This window comes from Triplophysa dalaica, chromosome 22 (genome assembly GCF_015846415.1).
Source record: "Triplophysa dalaica isolate WHDGS20190420 chromosome 22, ASM1584641v1, whole genome shotgun sequence".
In the NCBI taxonomy this organism is placed as follows: Eukaryota; Metazoa; Chordata; class Actinopteri; order Cypriniformes; family Nemacheilidae; genus Triplophysa; species Triplophysa dalaica.
The window spans coordinates 59693-75867 of NC_079563.1; the positions used below are offsets into that span (position 1 = coordinate 59693).

The 16175-nt window shown below is 39.1% G+C and overlaps 3 long non-coding RNA genes across 5 annotated transcripts; 2 read left to right on the forward strand and 1 right to left on the reverse strand.

Annotated features, from left to right (window-relative positions):
* The first annotated feature begins 431 nt into the window (after positions 1–431).
* On the forward strand, positions 432–3230 carry LOC130412206 (uncharacterized). The gene is made up of 3 exons (XR_008905171.1): positions 432–707; positions 880–1913; positions 1984–3230. It is a non-coding gene; the product is annotated as an uncharacterized LOC130412206 (long non-coding RNA).
* A 3978-nt stretch (positions 3231–7208) lies between these two features.
* Positions 7209–10609, reverse strand: LOC130412207 (uncharacterized). Of its 2 annotated transcripts, XR_008905173.1 has the most exons (7): positions 10542–10609; positions 9076–9609; positions 8649–8819; positions 7804–7963; positions 7684–7716; positions 7545–7606; positions 7209–7466 (listed from the first exon to the last, which is right to left on the reverse strand). It is a non-coding gene; the product is annotated as an uncharacterized LOC130412207 (long non-coding RNA). The 2 variants fall into 2 exon arrangements; XR_008905172.1 differs by having other exon boundaries at positions 8649–9609.
* Positions 10566–16000, forward strand: LOC130412205 (uncharacterized). 2 transcript variants are annotated; one of them, XR_008905168.1, is made up of 4 exons: positions 10574–10998; positions 14128–14569; positions 14674–14742; positions 15175–16000. It is a non-coding gene; the product is annotated as an uncharacterized LOC130412205 (long non-coding RNA). The 2 variants fall into 2 exon arrangements; XR_008905170.1 differs by lacking the exon at positions 14128–14569 and having other exon boundaries at positions 10566–10998.
* The last annotated feature ends 175 nt before the right edge of the window (positions 16001–16175 follow it).

Consider the following 16175-nt stretch of genomic DNA (forward strand, 5'->3'; position numbering starts at 1 on the left):
TATATTGTTCATAGTACATACCGACTGTCATATTTTCATAGAACATTCCTTCTGTTAAGTTTTTTTTTCATAGTACAGGCCCACTGTATAGTATTTTCATAATATTGTATTCTGTATTTATTAACACTGCATATCCTACACTTGCTAATTGCACTTCTGGTTAGACATAAACTACATTTCGTTACACTGTACTTGTATATGTGTAATGACAATAAAGTTGAATCCAATCTAATCTAAAGCCCCGAATGTTTTATTACCATGCCTTGTACGAATAATTTAGGGGCCGTTTAAATTTTGCTTCTTTTTCGTCTACACATGGGCAGATGTAAGTGGCTCCTTCTTAGTAAAACAATTAAGAGGGTAAAAACAACGCCCCCGCTAGATGATTGTTCCGCTTAACTGCCCTAAACCGTTTCCCATTCGTTTTCAATGGTAGTGCTAAAATACAACGGATGCAATATCAATTTCGGCCACTGTCGCTCTGTGGCGCACTTACACGCTTTGCACCTCCAGGAGATTTCAAGCCGCCATTTTGTTTCCGCGTCTGAAAGACAGGGCACGCTCAGGACTTTGCACGTTTTATTCAGCGCCTTCTCGTCTCATCGACCGATAAGTGTTATGATCACACATCTCCAAGGCTGTTTGCAAAATGGTCCCATAGGCTACAATTGACCTTTGACTTTTACTGCACTTTTTACTAAACTCCGGTAAGCACCCAATTAAATATTGATGGTTAGCTTGTAAGCATTTGGTTTTGTCAAAACCACAAAAAAAGTTTTAAAGACATCCACATGCACACACAAAAATCTATCTGCTGACTATATTTAAAACTAAATCAAATTTTCTTATAATCAATGTGTTGTATGTCCCATATTTTAGGTTGCCAAGTGGGTGCGGGAGGAGTTGTGACCGAAAGGAACTGTTATATTGGGACCACGACTGCCTCATGTCTGATTTTGGGAAGTTATAATTCTTATATATTACCATGCATTTTTTTAAGAAATGTGATGAGATTTTATAAAATAGTAATTATTTTTTCCCCCATTTTGTTTATCTGTATTGTGTATGTGTCTTTGTTTATCTGTTTCTTCTTACATTGTTAAAATGGGTTTGTTAAATTGTGCATACAATAATTTGTTTTTATATGTTTATGATGATTTACAGATGTCATGTTTTGCATTGATATAGTAAAGAATGTAGCGCTTTTACGTTAACCCAAAGATCTCTTCGCATAGAAATTGGTCCAATTCTGGTAAAAAAACAATAGCAAAACCAAAAAAATATATATATTTAAGATAAAAAGATACAAATTGTCTACAGTCCCTGACAAAAGTCAGGTCTCTTAACCTGACTTTTAATTAATCAATTGGTGTTAGAAATAGCTCATATGAAACGCTAAAACCCTCCCAAATAACTTTTAATGCACGGAAATAAATCAGTTTCACTGGAAAAAGATTGATCATTTAATCAAGACAGAAAGGACAAATTTTGGCAAGACAAAAGTTTTGTTGCCTTTACAGTAATTGAACAAATTTACTGCAAATACAAAAATATGTCAGCAAATTAAGTAGTGGCGCTCTGAGATCCAAATTTAATATCTTGTATGACTTCCATGAGCTTGAAGGACTGCATCCATGCGGTTTGGCAAGGATTCATACAATTTATTGATGAAGTCATCAGGAATAGCAAAGAAAGCAGTCTTGCATGCCTCCCAGAGTTCATCAATATTCTTTGGTTTCGTCTTCAATGCTTCCTCTTTCATCCTTTCATCATATGTTCAATGATGTTCATGTCTGGTGACTGGGCTGGCCAATCCTGGAGCATCTTGATCTGCTTCGCCTTGAGGAACTTTGATGTGGAGATGGAACTATGCGATGTAGCACCATCCTGCTGCAGAATTTGGCTCTTTTATGGTTGGGAATATAAGAGGTAGCTAAGATTTCTTGGTATTTTAGACTATTGATGTTGCCTTCCACCCTGCAGATCTGTCGCACACCCCCATACTGGACGTAACCCCAGACCATGATTTTTCCGCCTGCAAACTTCACTGTTTTCTGGGTGAATCTCAGATCCATGCGGGCTCCAGTAGGTCTCCTGCAATATTTGCGGCGACTGTGGTGTAATTCAACAGAAGATTCGTCTGAAAAATCCATCTTTTGCCACTTTTCCAGCGTCCATCCTTTTAGCAGGCTGTGGGCCTTGGCAAATGCCACACGGTTTTTCAATTGTCTTTTGTTTAGTGCTGGCTTCTGGGCACTGATTCGACCATGGAGGCCATTTCGAGACAGAATCTGACAAACTGTTCTGGTTGACACAGGGACTTCAGATGACCAGGTCTCGTGGAGCTCTGCTGCAGTGGAAAACGGGCTGGCCTTGGATTTTCGAGCCAACAAACGGTCCTCTCAAGCAGTTGTCTTGCGGGGTCTGCCTGACCTGGGCTTGTCAAAAACGTCTACCGTCTCTTCAAATCTTTTTATCCTCTGTACTTGATGTTGAGACACATTGAAGGTGTCTGCCACATCAGCAGTGGATCTTGTCTTCAGCCTCTTGATAATCAAAACTTTAGTCTAATGGTGACTCTTAGGCATGTTTGCAGAGGTCTAGTTGCAGTTGATGTGAAGGTCTAGTGTACTGGGGTTCTATTTATACACACCTGAGACCTAATTGATCCATTATTAGTTACAGTTTCATATGACAAGGCGACAACACTTATATCTTTTCAAAAATTGACTCAATTGCCTTTACCAAGCTGTGAATATTACAATCCTTTTTGACAGTTTTGTTTTGCACTGAAACATTATTACAAGAGATGTTGAGATTAAAATGAGCCATTTCTTGTAAAAAAAATCTTGATTAGAAATATATTTCAGCAGCACTTCAGGTCAATATGTACACAAGCGACAAGACTTTTGTAAGGGATTGTAGTTTGTAAAAAAAAACAATTTTTTATTGAATATGACATTTACCATGTCGTGCAATGACAAAAGCTGTCTGATTGAACTAAACTGAATAGTTTTCTGTATCTTATAGTTACAATACTTTTCCGGTAAATTTCTTAAGTAGCATATGTGTGTGTGATTTAAAGTTCTAAAAATGTCAAGTGCGATTTTTTGATAACATGTTTTAGTGATTTGTTTGAGAGTTAAAGGAGGTTATCATTATAAAGCACTATACAACCCAGAAATCGCCCCACATAAATTTATGGTCAGTGGCCACAACTGGTTATGTGGCTCTTTTAGATAAAGGTGAGGAATGCAAGAAATTGACTCGGTTTACGCCGATTCTTTTGTTGGGAGAACAATTTAGAAATCGAATTTCTTATTGTACTTAAACTTGGATTATGACTATAAGAATAATTTTACAAATGCCTCATGATACTCAATAAAAAAAATTATGTGATCCCAAAACTTCTGAATTGTATCCAAACATAATTGAATTTTCCTTTTTTGTACCATGTCTTGAGCACTCTTCATTTGTTTATCATGTTGGCCAAAAGGTTTTTACAGAAGGAAGCGACAAAGTTTCCTTTGGAGACAACAAAATCTCATTGGCGGTACAGTATGCATTTAAATGATTGACTTTGTCAAAACTCTGTGTCACTAAACTTCCTCTAGCATCAAGATTTTTTTCTCAACTGATGTTAAACTCTTGTCATTGTATTTTGTTTTTTCTCAACATCTGCCTTGTCACTGGGTTTTTACACATTTTGTCACGACCCAGGTTGGGTTGGGGCATTTGTCTGCACGTGGGTGTATTGTCTTTGTCAGTGTCTGCGTCATTATCCCAGCCCCCGTGTTTCCTTAGGTTTCCCCATCACGGGTGATTTTCCACTCCATGCTCACACACCTGTTTATTCCTCATTAAGCTTATTACCCATTGCACATGCTAGCCATCTCCTCTTGTTATGTTTTCCTATTTAATGCCTCAGTGTCTCTTGTCCGTTGTCTGATTGTTGCATTCTGCCAGTTCAGACTGACCTAGGTGTTGCTGCGACTCATCTATAGAAGTCTTTTGCAAATCTTTCTAGCCTTTACGTTCCTGTCACAGTTTCCTAGAGTTCTCTCCACCCTTCCGCATCTCGCTGACCGAGGACGGCTGTCTGGTGGCATCTTCCTGTTGTGTTTTACCTCTTCTGGCATTGTCCTCAAGCTCCCGTCAATGAAAAGGCAGCTGGAGTCAGTGAAGTTTAGAGACGCAGGACTTTAGTGTAATGTACAGCAGGATGAATGGTGTAATGCATCAGATGTCTTCTAATACAAGAGGATAAAAATGGACTTGATAAAATGTTATGTTCTGTAAGTTTGCCAATGTTTTTCTGCACCTTCTGTCTTTTATTTTATTTTCCATCCCAAATATTGAGAAAAATCGAATAAGCATTCAAAGGAATATAAATTTGCACTTTATTGCTTTTAATTAGAAAAATGATGTTCATTAACCAAGGTGCTTGCAGGTATAGATATGCAATAAATGCTCCATTATAAAATATAATTATTTACTGTCCTTTTAGTTTCGTAGTTAAAATTCAAAGTGTGATCAAGTGGATGAACAGTGATGTTGGGGCAGAGAATGAAAGGCAGGTTTTGATTTTCTTTTTTACCAGTTATTTTATAACCAGCTGGTGTGTGTTTAACAAGCCCTATCAAATAAGGTTGTCTTCATTTTCATTCAGAGGGACAGTTCACCCGAGAGTATGTTATTTACTCACCCTCAGATTGTGTTTTGCTGAATAGATTTGAAAGAACCAGAGATCTCATCCCCCATCAACCCCTATATTTATTTTCCCTACTATGGCAGCAAATGGGGATGAGATCTGTTTGGTTACTTACATTCAGCAATACACAATAAAGCACTATATAAATGCCTACTTCATTGGAATTTACAGTCACATAATAGCATAAATCTGTTAGTAATGTTACACTTTGTACGATGTTATATATGGAATTCTTTTTCCCGTGTCCCTGAGAGTACGATCACATATGTGGGATTTCAGAATGTACAGTGATAACATGCTGCCTGAATCAAGCCGGGTTTGGCCAATAGCATCTGTCTGCAGACGAAGTGCACTGTCAGACACATGCACTCTCAGCCGCGCACATGTAGGTCAAAAATGCTGTGTAAACGACTTAAAAAGAACTTCCTGTGACAACCGTATCAAAATAATAACGTATTTCACGAGGTGAACTGTAAGATTCTATTAATTAAATGCGAAGGTTGATGCTTTTTAAGGGTGGTTCGGGTCAAGGCCAGGTATTTATTCTAATTATAGCTGAAATACATTAATGAACATCTACATTAATAATGTCAGATTATTTTGGGAAATATTGGGAAAATACATTACTAAATAAAACCTTTTCTTGTACACGTAATCTTCCGGGCTAAAATTATAAACAAACATACTTAAATGACTAATTCTACAATAAAAAGGTGCTTGTTAATCAATGGTTTAATGATAAAGTTTTATTATGTAGACATACTATATATATATATATACATATACAGTTGTGTTCAAAATTATTCAACCCCCACTGAAATTGATTGTTTTGGTCGGTTTGACATTGATTATGATCATTCAGTCATCCTGCTTACAATTAAATCAAAGAGGCACGTGTAGGTCAGACAAATATAACATAACATTTATAATGAAATAACCACAAATGACATTTCTGAGCTCACATCATTATCAGTTTTATTCAACCCCCAAGTGACATTCAATCTTAGTACTTAGTACAACATCCTTTTACAGTTATAACAGCTTTTAAACGTGAAGCATAGCTTGACACAAGTGTCTTGCAGCGATCTACTGGTATCTTCGCCCATTCATCATGAGCAAAAGCCTCCAGTTCAGTCACATTCTTAGGCTTGCGCACTGCAACTGCTTTCTTTAAGTCCCACCAGAGGTTCTCAATCGGATTTAAGTCTGGTGACTGCGATGTCCACTTCAAAATGTTCCAGCCTTTAATCTGCAACCATGCTCTAGTGGACTTGGAGGTATGCTTGGGATCATTGTCCTGTTGAAAGGTCAAACGTCTTCCAAGCCTCAGGTTTGTGACGGACTGCATCACATTGTCATCCAATATCTCCTGGTACTGAAGAGAATACCTGCAGAAGCAAAACAGCCCCAGAGCATGATTGACCCCCCGCCATGCTTCACAGTAGGCAAGGTGTTCTTTTCTTCATAGGCCTCCTCCAAACATAGCGTTGATCCATGGGCCCAAACAGTTCTAATTTTGTTTCATCAGTCCACAGAACACCATCCCAAAACTTCTGTGGTTTGTCCACGTGACTTTTGGCATACTGCAGTCGACTCTTCTTATTCTATGGGGACAGCAAGGGGGTGCGCCTGGGAGTTCTGGCATGGAGGCCTTCATTACGCAGGGTGCGCCGTATTGTCTGAGCAGAAACTTCAGTACCCACATCTGACAAATCTTTTCTCAGTTCCTCAGCAGTCACACGGGGACTTTTCTCCACTCTACGCTTCAGGTAGCGCACTGCAGTCGAAGTCAGCATCTTCTTTCTGCCACGACCAGGTAGCGTTTCAACAGTGCCCTTTGCCTTGAATTTGCGAATGATGCTTCCTATGGTGTCTCTTGGTATGTTTAACTTCTTTGCAATCTTCTTATAGCCATTGCCCTTCCTGTGAAGAGTCATCACCTGTTCTCTTGTCTTCCTGGACCATTCTCTTGACCTCACCATGTTTGTAACCACACCAGTAAATGTCTAGAAGGAGCTGAGTATCACAGTCATTTTAAAGCTGCCTAATTGGTGCTCATTAGGCTTTATTGCTGCTCCCTGATATCCACAGGTGTTTTCAATACCTGATTGAAAACACTTAATTGAACCTCTGTTCTTCAGAGTGGTAGTCTTTAAGGAGTTGAATAATTATGTCAATGAAGAATTCACAAAAGAAACATTTACTACTGTATTACAAAACTAATTGATGTCATTTTAGTTGCATATGGTTCTTTAAGAAGTCCTTGTAGGATTTCATTCTGAATACAATTACAAATGTACACTAAATTCCCTAAAACCATTTACAGCATTGGGGGTTGAATAATTTTGAACACAACTGTAAATATATAAGAGCAGGACAGTCACGTCTGTTTTTGCGAAATTGAGTATAGTTTTCAATGCATATGTGGCATTACATATCATGGCATTGTCAAAAAATGTAACATAAAACAAAAAATGGACAACCCTGTTCAATTTTGTACTCGACAAAAGACTCTTAGATGCATTTTGTCCACCACATTCTCAAAAAAGAGATCCTGCATAAAAGTAAAAACAAACATCAGAGGCTCTACACTATCATGCTCTATGAAATCTGTACTGAAGAACTGTTCCAAGGCCTCTGCAGCTTCATCATCCTCCATGCACATTATAAGTGGAAGCTGAACTGAGCAAAGAAGATCCCCAGAGTTCTCCAAGCCCCACTGACTGGCAGTTTGTAAGATCCGTCATGACACGCTCTTAAGAAACAACAATGCAGAAGATGATAAATAAAAACATGCTGAGCAATAATGGCCACAACCTCTAACAAAACCTACTTTTCGTGGACACCTGCTTCTCCGATGCAAACTCACAGATGAAAAGATTGGTTTCATCTACCCTAGAAAGCAAATATTAATTGTAGTTACCTTTAGGACTACCTTCATTAGGTTACTGGTACTTTTCCTGAGGAGTTACCTGAGAAGTTACTTGTCCGTCAAAAGGCTCTTCCTGTTAGTGGAGAAAATACAGCACAAGTTTACCAAGTTAGTCATGACAACATGCCATTTTAACCTTATGATTAGTATATGCTTTTACCTGAGAGATTTCTTCCAACTTCCTTTTTTGCAACCTAAATACAGGCTGCTGATCACCTCTTAGGAAGGCTTTAGACTCCTCTGTATAGTGGGCAAACAATTTTCCATGTGTAGCCTCTGACGGCTATAGCAGTGGTGACTACGCCACCCCTTGGACCAGACTGGTAAGAGCAAGGGGAATATTTTACAAGAAGCACACACAGGCTTGGTCAACAAAGTAGAAAAGTACAATCTTTATTTTTGTTACAGTAAAAACATTGAGTCGCTTTTGGATTTCAATAAATAACACACAAATTCATCACTTGACATAACACTAAGCCATAAGGGGGTGGGCCACCGAAGTACAAGTTACTCAGGCCTAAGTTTCCGTACCACACGTGAGCTAGGGCACACCACTTTAGAGTAGAACAAACACTGCACAACAATGACAACCAGGCTCTTTGAGCTGTTTCTAAGAATACACACTTCACAGCAGTACACTGCACACGTCGTGCTAAATGAGTGAAACACGCTAAGGAAACCAGGCAGGAGCCCGTTGGAAAGTCTATCCAGTGGGCCCAACCCACACGAGGCTAATGTAATGGGTGAAGACAAACAAACAACAAAAATATATATATAAACCGCTAGCCGGTGGCCACTGTCAGTTCACTACACACAGATATTGTAGCACACCGGCTAGTAAAAAAAAAAGAAACAAACAAAACAAATAAGTGTCTAAAAAGCAGCACCTGCCCATTCATTCAAACACACTCAAAAGAACAGCAGCAGACAATCGGATTGGCTGAAGACTCTTTCTGCAATAGCGATTGGGTGAGTAGACAGTGTTCCGACGCTTCACGCACTCACCCGTCACAAATGCTCCTCTGTGCTCGTCAGTCCAGACATTCCATACGCGTTTCGGAAGCGCACACACACAAACAGTAGTGCCGTTGGCAATCACTATGCAACCCCTTGCGCTACCAACACATCCCGGAACACTGCTGCCTCCAACACGTTAGCAGCTAACTTCCGTCGCTCCTGCAGGATGAGGACAACAGGTATATATACACCTGTTAACAATTACCGACCTCTCCCACCCACATTAGATGACGTAGCGATACGAGGAGGAGTGAAAGTGAGCGGGGGCGAAGAAAGAGGGAGATGAGAGACAGAGAAAAGAGTGCCTCAAACCCACAGGCCACACATGACTGGGAAATAGTGATTGAAAATTGAATGTTAGATAATTCCTTTCTCATAAAAGCTTTAAATATTCAAAATACAAAAAATTCCATACCGGTCCAGTCCAAAGTTCTCCATTAACATGATGCACCACCATTTCCTCAGCTCTACCATGTCCTGCTGCTCAAAACATAAAAGTCAATGCCCTTTGTCTCAAAAAGTGTAACTAAAAAACTGTACTAATACTTACAATTGTGTAGTCAAATGGGGCATCCAGCACAATGTACAATGCAGACTATAAATGAAAGAGACGTCAGTATTATGGCAAAACAATATAATATTAACTACAAACATAATGTACATCTTATCATCAACATAAACACACCACAGTCGTTGCCATATGATTGTACTGTGGACCCTTAAATATAATGAAAGGAGGGAATAAGCAAAATTTAATAGAAAGATAGATACATATAACTTAAAGAGATGGATGGATGGGAAAGATAAATGAAATATACGATACGATTTAGATAGATAGATAGATAGATTTGAATGGACAGACGGATATATGGATGGATAGATAGCCAACCTACAAATCAAGGCCTGTTTTTTCAGTCCATTTACGGGTGTTATCCTATGTGCAATGCCCCTGTCAAAAATGCAAAAAACAAATACGTAAATAATAATTGCTGTTCAGAAATATAAGGCTGTACAAGCTTATGTACAGTATGCACAAGGTTATTGAAAAAAAATCTGAATATTTACTCTCTCCATATCTATCTCTAAATGTATTTATCATATCATTATTTACATACAAACATATAAAAACATACATATCCCCAAGTTTTGGCGTAAGAACAACCTTTCCGCATACATCAATATCTACAACATGTGTCTCAAATGGGGGTCTGTTTACAGATACTCTGGACACTTATAATCTCTGAGAACAGAGTTTTTTTGTTTGAAATAAAACGTAATTTATTATATAAAGAAACGTGAAGCATTTAAGAAATAATAAAGGGGAAGTTGTTCATTTTGTAAAAATAAATCGTGAATAAATCGCATCGTGAGCTGAGTTAATCGTTACATCCCTACATTTTATAGACTTCAACGTCATTTTAAATAATGTTGAGTAACACATTGTCTAAAAAATATATATTATATTATACAGTGCTGTTCACCAACAGACTTTCCTGTAAGTTTTCAGAACAACGCTACAAAATTAATTTAGATAACGTTAGTTCTTCACTAAATTACTGTATGAATAACAGGTATCGTTCCCCAAGTATCATGCGATATATCTGGTATCACTGATTATAAGTTCGTTTTCGAAAACATTATCTTATATATTAAAACAATACTTTTACATCTATATAATACTGTATGAATGAAATCAATATACTTACAACATTCGTCTGATAATGTTAAAGAACGTTTTCGATTACATTTGTCAATTAATTCATAATAACACTTTTACTTCGACTTAATCTTGTTAAAATTGAATATAGTTAAAACAATACTTTACTTCGACTTAATATTGTATCAGAATAAATAAATTGAATATTGAATAAATATACTTACAATTGGCCTGTAGGTGCATTTATTTCCTACACGTGTCTGACAGTGCATGTGTTGGAGTGCGCATGCGCGGCTGACAGTGCATCTGGCTGCAGATAGACCCTTCTCGGTTTGGCGGCACACAGACGGAGGCGCGCAATTGGAGACTGACATAATAAAAATTGCTGCTCAAACTGTGATTTTAGGCAAATTGTCTGCTTATTAATGTACCAAGTTAAAGCAAACTTTATAGTTTTGTATATATCTGCAAATAAAAATAGTGTTAGTGAGAACGGAACTAAATTGGCTTTGGCCAATAAGCAGAGGAGCGCCACTTCAGGTGACGCGCTTGATACGTCGTCATGGAAACCAAAACAACAGGTACGTCACAGCTTCAGTCAGATCGTCAGCTTTAGGATTGTTTCTGCACAAGTTTGACGATGTCTTCGTACAAAGCACCTAAGAGAAGTCTCACACGAAGGTAACACACGTAGTTTCTACCAATCTCATATTAATCTTGAGAACGGTACCTATAGAGTAGTATTGCATACTTCATATCTTCGAAGAGTATTTAGTTTGATCACATTTAGAAAAGACAGTTACAGCTGTAGGATTATTTTATACCTGCCTGGAGGCCCACAGTGGGCGGAACTAAAGCACGAGCACACAATACATGATCGTATTATTCATAACTGTAGATTCGCTATAATAAGTTTGTGTTGTTTACATTCTGCACGTACGCACGCCGATTGCCCACAAAACACAGACATGAGTCAGATTCACTTAAAACTGCATTTTACAACTAGTCTCACTGACAAGCAATTGGTTAGGACTGATCACTCATACTTTTCACATTTCAATTTGCCCAATCTACATTTTTATGTGATTGACTTGGAGAAGTTAGGACCAGACTTGAAGAAAATAATCACATGACTAAGTTCTAAGACTAGTCTAAACAGTTTATGCAACCGGTCCCAGTGACTAAGTCAGAATGCATGTGCTTACAGGCACAGGTTTGCCGTTGGTCCTATGGCATCTGGGAGGTGTAAACCACCACAACAGCCGAGTGGCTGCTTGACATATGCCAGCCTTCCTTCCCAGTTTCAAACGCCTGGCACTGACATGCAAATGTTTGCCATGCGGGTGGATGAACCGCTGCACTATGATGCGTGCGTGGCTTTAAGTCCCTTCACACCATCTGCCATCCCATCATCTTTCTCTTGGGCTTCCTCTTCCAGTTACATGGACGATGAACCAATGGAAGTTGATGAGGATGACTTCATGGACTGGAGTCCCTGCTATGACCGTCACTGCTATGTAAATTGCCAATAATGTCTGCTAGGAAGAGAGTGTCTTAAAAACTATTAAATTGCCTACCTAGACAGTATTTTAAAGCACCATTCAGACATTATACATGCGTACATGATCCCTAAAACCTCAGTTTGAGGTGTCGGCTCACTAGAGTTTAAGACACTTTCCGTGTTTACTAGATGTGTGTCAGTGTGTCGTTCTGTCATGTTGCTGTTGTGATGTAAATTTGAGTTTAATTTGAAGACAGCCCATCTGGAATCTAGCTGGAGATTCAGGCAAACATCAAGCTGTCAAAGAACACTTCACAGGCTGAATGCTCTTTTGGTGGTTTAGAATGAATTTGTGTAGTTTTTGACATTGGGACTGTTCACAGATTGTTAATATTACAACTGTTGAATGACTGACATGCGGTGGTTTATTTAAACATGCTTGTCATGAACCACATATTATGTGTCTCTAGTTTATAACAAATGACTTCTCTAATGTATTGCAATGCAGCCTGATCTGCTGGTCACTGTTGCTTCTGAATTGATCAATGGGCTTATAAACCCATGTGATGAGTGTTGAATTTACTAGCTCAGTCCTTTAAAGGGATACTTCAAAAATGAAAATGCTGTCATCATTTACTCACCTACCAGTTGTTCCAAACCTGTATAAATGTCTTTGTTCTGATGAACACAGAGTAAGATATTTGAAAGAATGCTTATAACCAGACGGAATAACCCAGAAAACATTAATGTGTGACTCAACCATGTGTTCAAACAGTCCAGTATTTTGGTCTGAAACAACACAACATAGTTTAATTTACAACCCGACTCTTGGGTTTGTTCCTGTTTGGCCCAACTATGGTTGTGATTTTAACCTTTGACCTATCTTGATTTGATTTGGGGATTTAATCATTGGTGTTGTATGGATATGAGCTGTAGATTTATTCAGAATACAGAATATTAGAGTGATAGGCACCTTTTTGTGTCGTTAAATGGTTAAACTTTCCAGATGGTCACAGCTCATGCATCACCACATCGCCGTCAGCAAAAGACAAGAGTTCAACACTTGGGTCTGTCGTTTGGTGTTGTTGAATTTTGTGTGGATAAATATCACTTTATTTTACAGTATAGTGAGTGAGGCAAACGTGTAACGCTAACACAGTTAGGTGCCACCCTGGTTGTTTCTGTCGTGGTCAGGTCCTGGGTCTGACCACAGTGGCGTTGCTAGGCCCTTTTTAAGGGGAGCTTAAGCCCTCCTAAAGTTCTAGTTTAGCCCCCCCAAAATGTTGTGAGTAATAATGTAATCTGTACAAGAATTCGAGATCGCTTTATAGTCCCCTTTAAAACACTTATTATGAAAACTGCGTTAGACCGCGTAATTGAGCGCATTCTTCAGTTCACACAGCAGCACATTGGAGTGAACGTCATAATCAGAGTAACGTTATAAGGTGCAGCATTAACATGACATCTGCATCTTTGCCATTCTGTGTTATAAATGCATCTTAGTATGATTTGGAAGAGATACAAGACCCTTTAACATCCACTGTAAAAAAGTTTTGTCTACGTCCCCCCCTCGTTTACTAACGTTAGTTGTTTACGTAACCTCCAGCAAAATGAAAGCATCACTTCACACCAATGATGGCATACTTTAGAAAACGAGCATAATGATATTGTAGTGCACAGAAATGTGTCATTCATGATGATGTTCTGTTTTATTTTGCTGTACCTAAGTTATAGAGATTTGACGGTAGTTTTGACAGCACCGGAAAGACGAAGGCAGATATATTACTGTAGTTATTCATTGTTCTGAGTTCCGAGTAAACAGAAGTTTACCTAGAAGGTCTTTGTCGTTTTTCGGACGCTGCAGTATTGTTATTATTAATTTATTATTAACACGCACAGTCATGCACAGGAGTGACAGCGCTCGTGCTAATCAGAATGAACGGCAGGGAAACATATCAAGTTATTCCTACTAAATAATGATTCAGTAGTTGATTGTGACATTTATTATATGGATTTGTGGCTGTTGTTATCACTTTTTGTATTATAAAGGATCAGATTGACCGATTAATGTGATATTCATTTGAATAACAATAACTTGTCTTTATGCTTTCCTGCATATTCTTTCTTAATCATTTATTTTAGTAATGTATACAGTATGTGGTGCATAGAGTGTGTCTATATATATATATATATATATATATATATATATTTATATGTCCTCATTGGAGGCTGAGCCCCCCTGATATTGAAAACATAGAATCGCCCCTGTCTGACCATCTGCTTGCTTTCTTCGTTTCGTCTGTGTTTAGGTTTTGTGGAGCACACGGTGTTGTTGTGACAGCCGCCATGTGTTCGGAGTCCGTGTGTGTGTGCCCCGCCCTCCTCGTTGTCCTCCCATCACCTCACAGCTAATCCTTCCACACCGGTTTCCTATCTTGCTGTCTTGTGGATTACTTGTGGATTGTGTCTCGCTTGCCGAGTACTGACTACCCGGAGTCTCGCACCCCTTTTTCCCACGGCTGCCTCTGTCTCCCCGTGGGCCGTTTCCCTCCGGCTCTTACTATCTGCCCAGTGCCCCTCTGCCGTCCCTCTCACCTCTCCCCGGCTGAATGCTCGAGCCTGTTGAACCTTTTCCGCTTTGCCTGGTATTTCTGTCTTTGCCTGGTGTTTCTTTGATCTGTACTGAGCTGTTAATAAATACCTTTCATTTTGAACTCTGCATCTGACTCCTGAGTTTCTACCCTAACAGTCGTAAGCAAAACCACCAAAACATAGATCTAGAGTTCATAATAAGTGTTTTTTACTGTGTAAGATTAACTCATGTTATTAATAGTCTTCTATGTGTTTCTCGGCAGTGATGAGACTGACTGAACCGACTCTTTTTACAAACATGCCAGTGACATGTGAGGACAGAGATCTTTCAGGTAGAATCTAAAAATACTCTACACACTCCTGCTTTGTGCTGTCTGTTACCCAGTTTATGTTTTAGTGATTTGTCAGAGAGTTAAAGGAGTAATCATCATATATTACAATACGACCCAGATATCGCTCCACTTAAACTTATGGTCAGTGGTTGCAACTGGTTATGTGGCTCTTTTAGATAAAGGTGAGGAATGCAAGAAATTGACTCGGTTTACGCCGATTCTTTTGTTGGGAGAACAGTTTAAAATCAGATTTCTTATTGTACTTAAACGTGGATTATGACTATAAGAATAATTTTACAAATGCCTCATGATACTCAATAAAAAAAATTCTGTGATCCCAAAACTTCTGAATTGTATCCAAACATAATTGAATTTTCCATTTTTGTACCATGTCTTGAGCACTCTTCATTTGTTTATCATGTTGGCCAAAAGGTTTTTAAAGAAGGAAGCGACAAAATTGCCTTTGGAGACAACAAAATCTCATTGGCGGTACAGTATGCATTTAAATGATTGACTTTGTCAAAACTCTGTGTCACTAAACTTCCTCTAGCATCAAGATTTTTTTCTCAACTGATGTTAAACTCTTGTCATTGTATTTTGTTTTTACTCAACATCTGCCTTGTCACTGGGTTTTTACACATTTTGTCACGACCCAGGTTGGGTTGGGGCATTTGTCTGCACGTGGGTGTATTGTCTTTGTCAGTGTCTGCGTCATTATCCCCGCCCCCGTGTTTCCTTAGGTTTCCCCAACACGGGTGATTTTCTACTCCATGCTCACACACCTGTTTATTCCTCATTAAGCTTATTACCCATTGCACCTGCTAGCCATCTCCTCTTGTTATGTTTTCCTATTTAATGCCTCAGTGTCTCTTGTCCGTTGTCTGATTGTTGCATTCTGCCAGTTCAGACTGATCTAGGTGTTGCTGCGACTCATCTATAGAAGTCTTTTGTAAATCTGTCTAGCCTTTACGTTCCTTTCACAGTTTCCTAGAGTTCTCTCCACCCTTCCGCATCTCGCTGACCGAGGACGGCCGTCTGGTGGCATCTTCCTGTTGTGTTTTACCTCTTCTGGCATTGTCCTCCAGCTCCCGTTGGCGCCCCATAGGACTACTGCCCGGCTTCCAACCGATCACCCCACCCGAGTTAAAGGTGTCTCTCCCACCATAGCTGCTGGGATCTGGTGCTCTATATTCTGGCCGCCGTGGACGGGGGCATTCACCAGCTGGACAATTGCTGCATTATTGACTTACACTGCAAATAAAACATTCTTACCCCCGCACTTGGGTCTATCTTGTGTTCTGTCATGACACATTTAAACAAATCCATTAATTTCTCCTACATTATATCCATGTAGGTTTTTATAATCCCCTCCAGTTTGATCATTTCATTTCGACGTGAAAGAGCTGCATCCAGCGAAATGGAGTCAGTGAAAT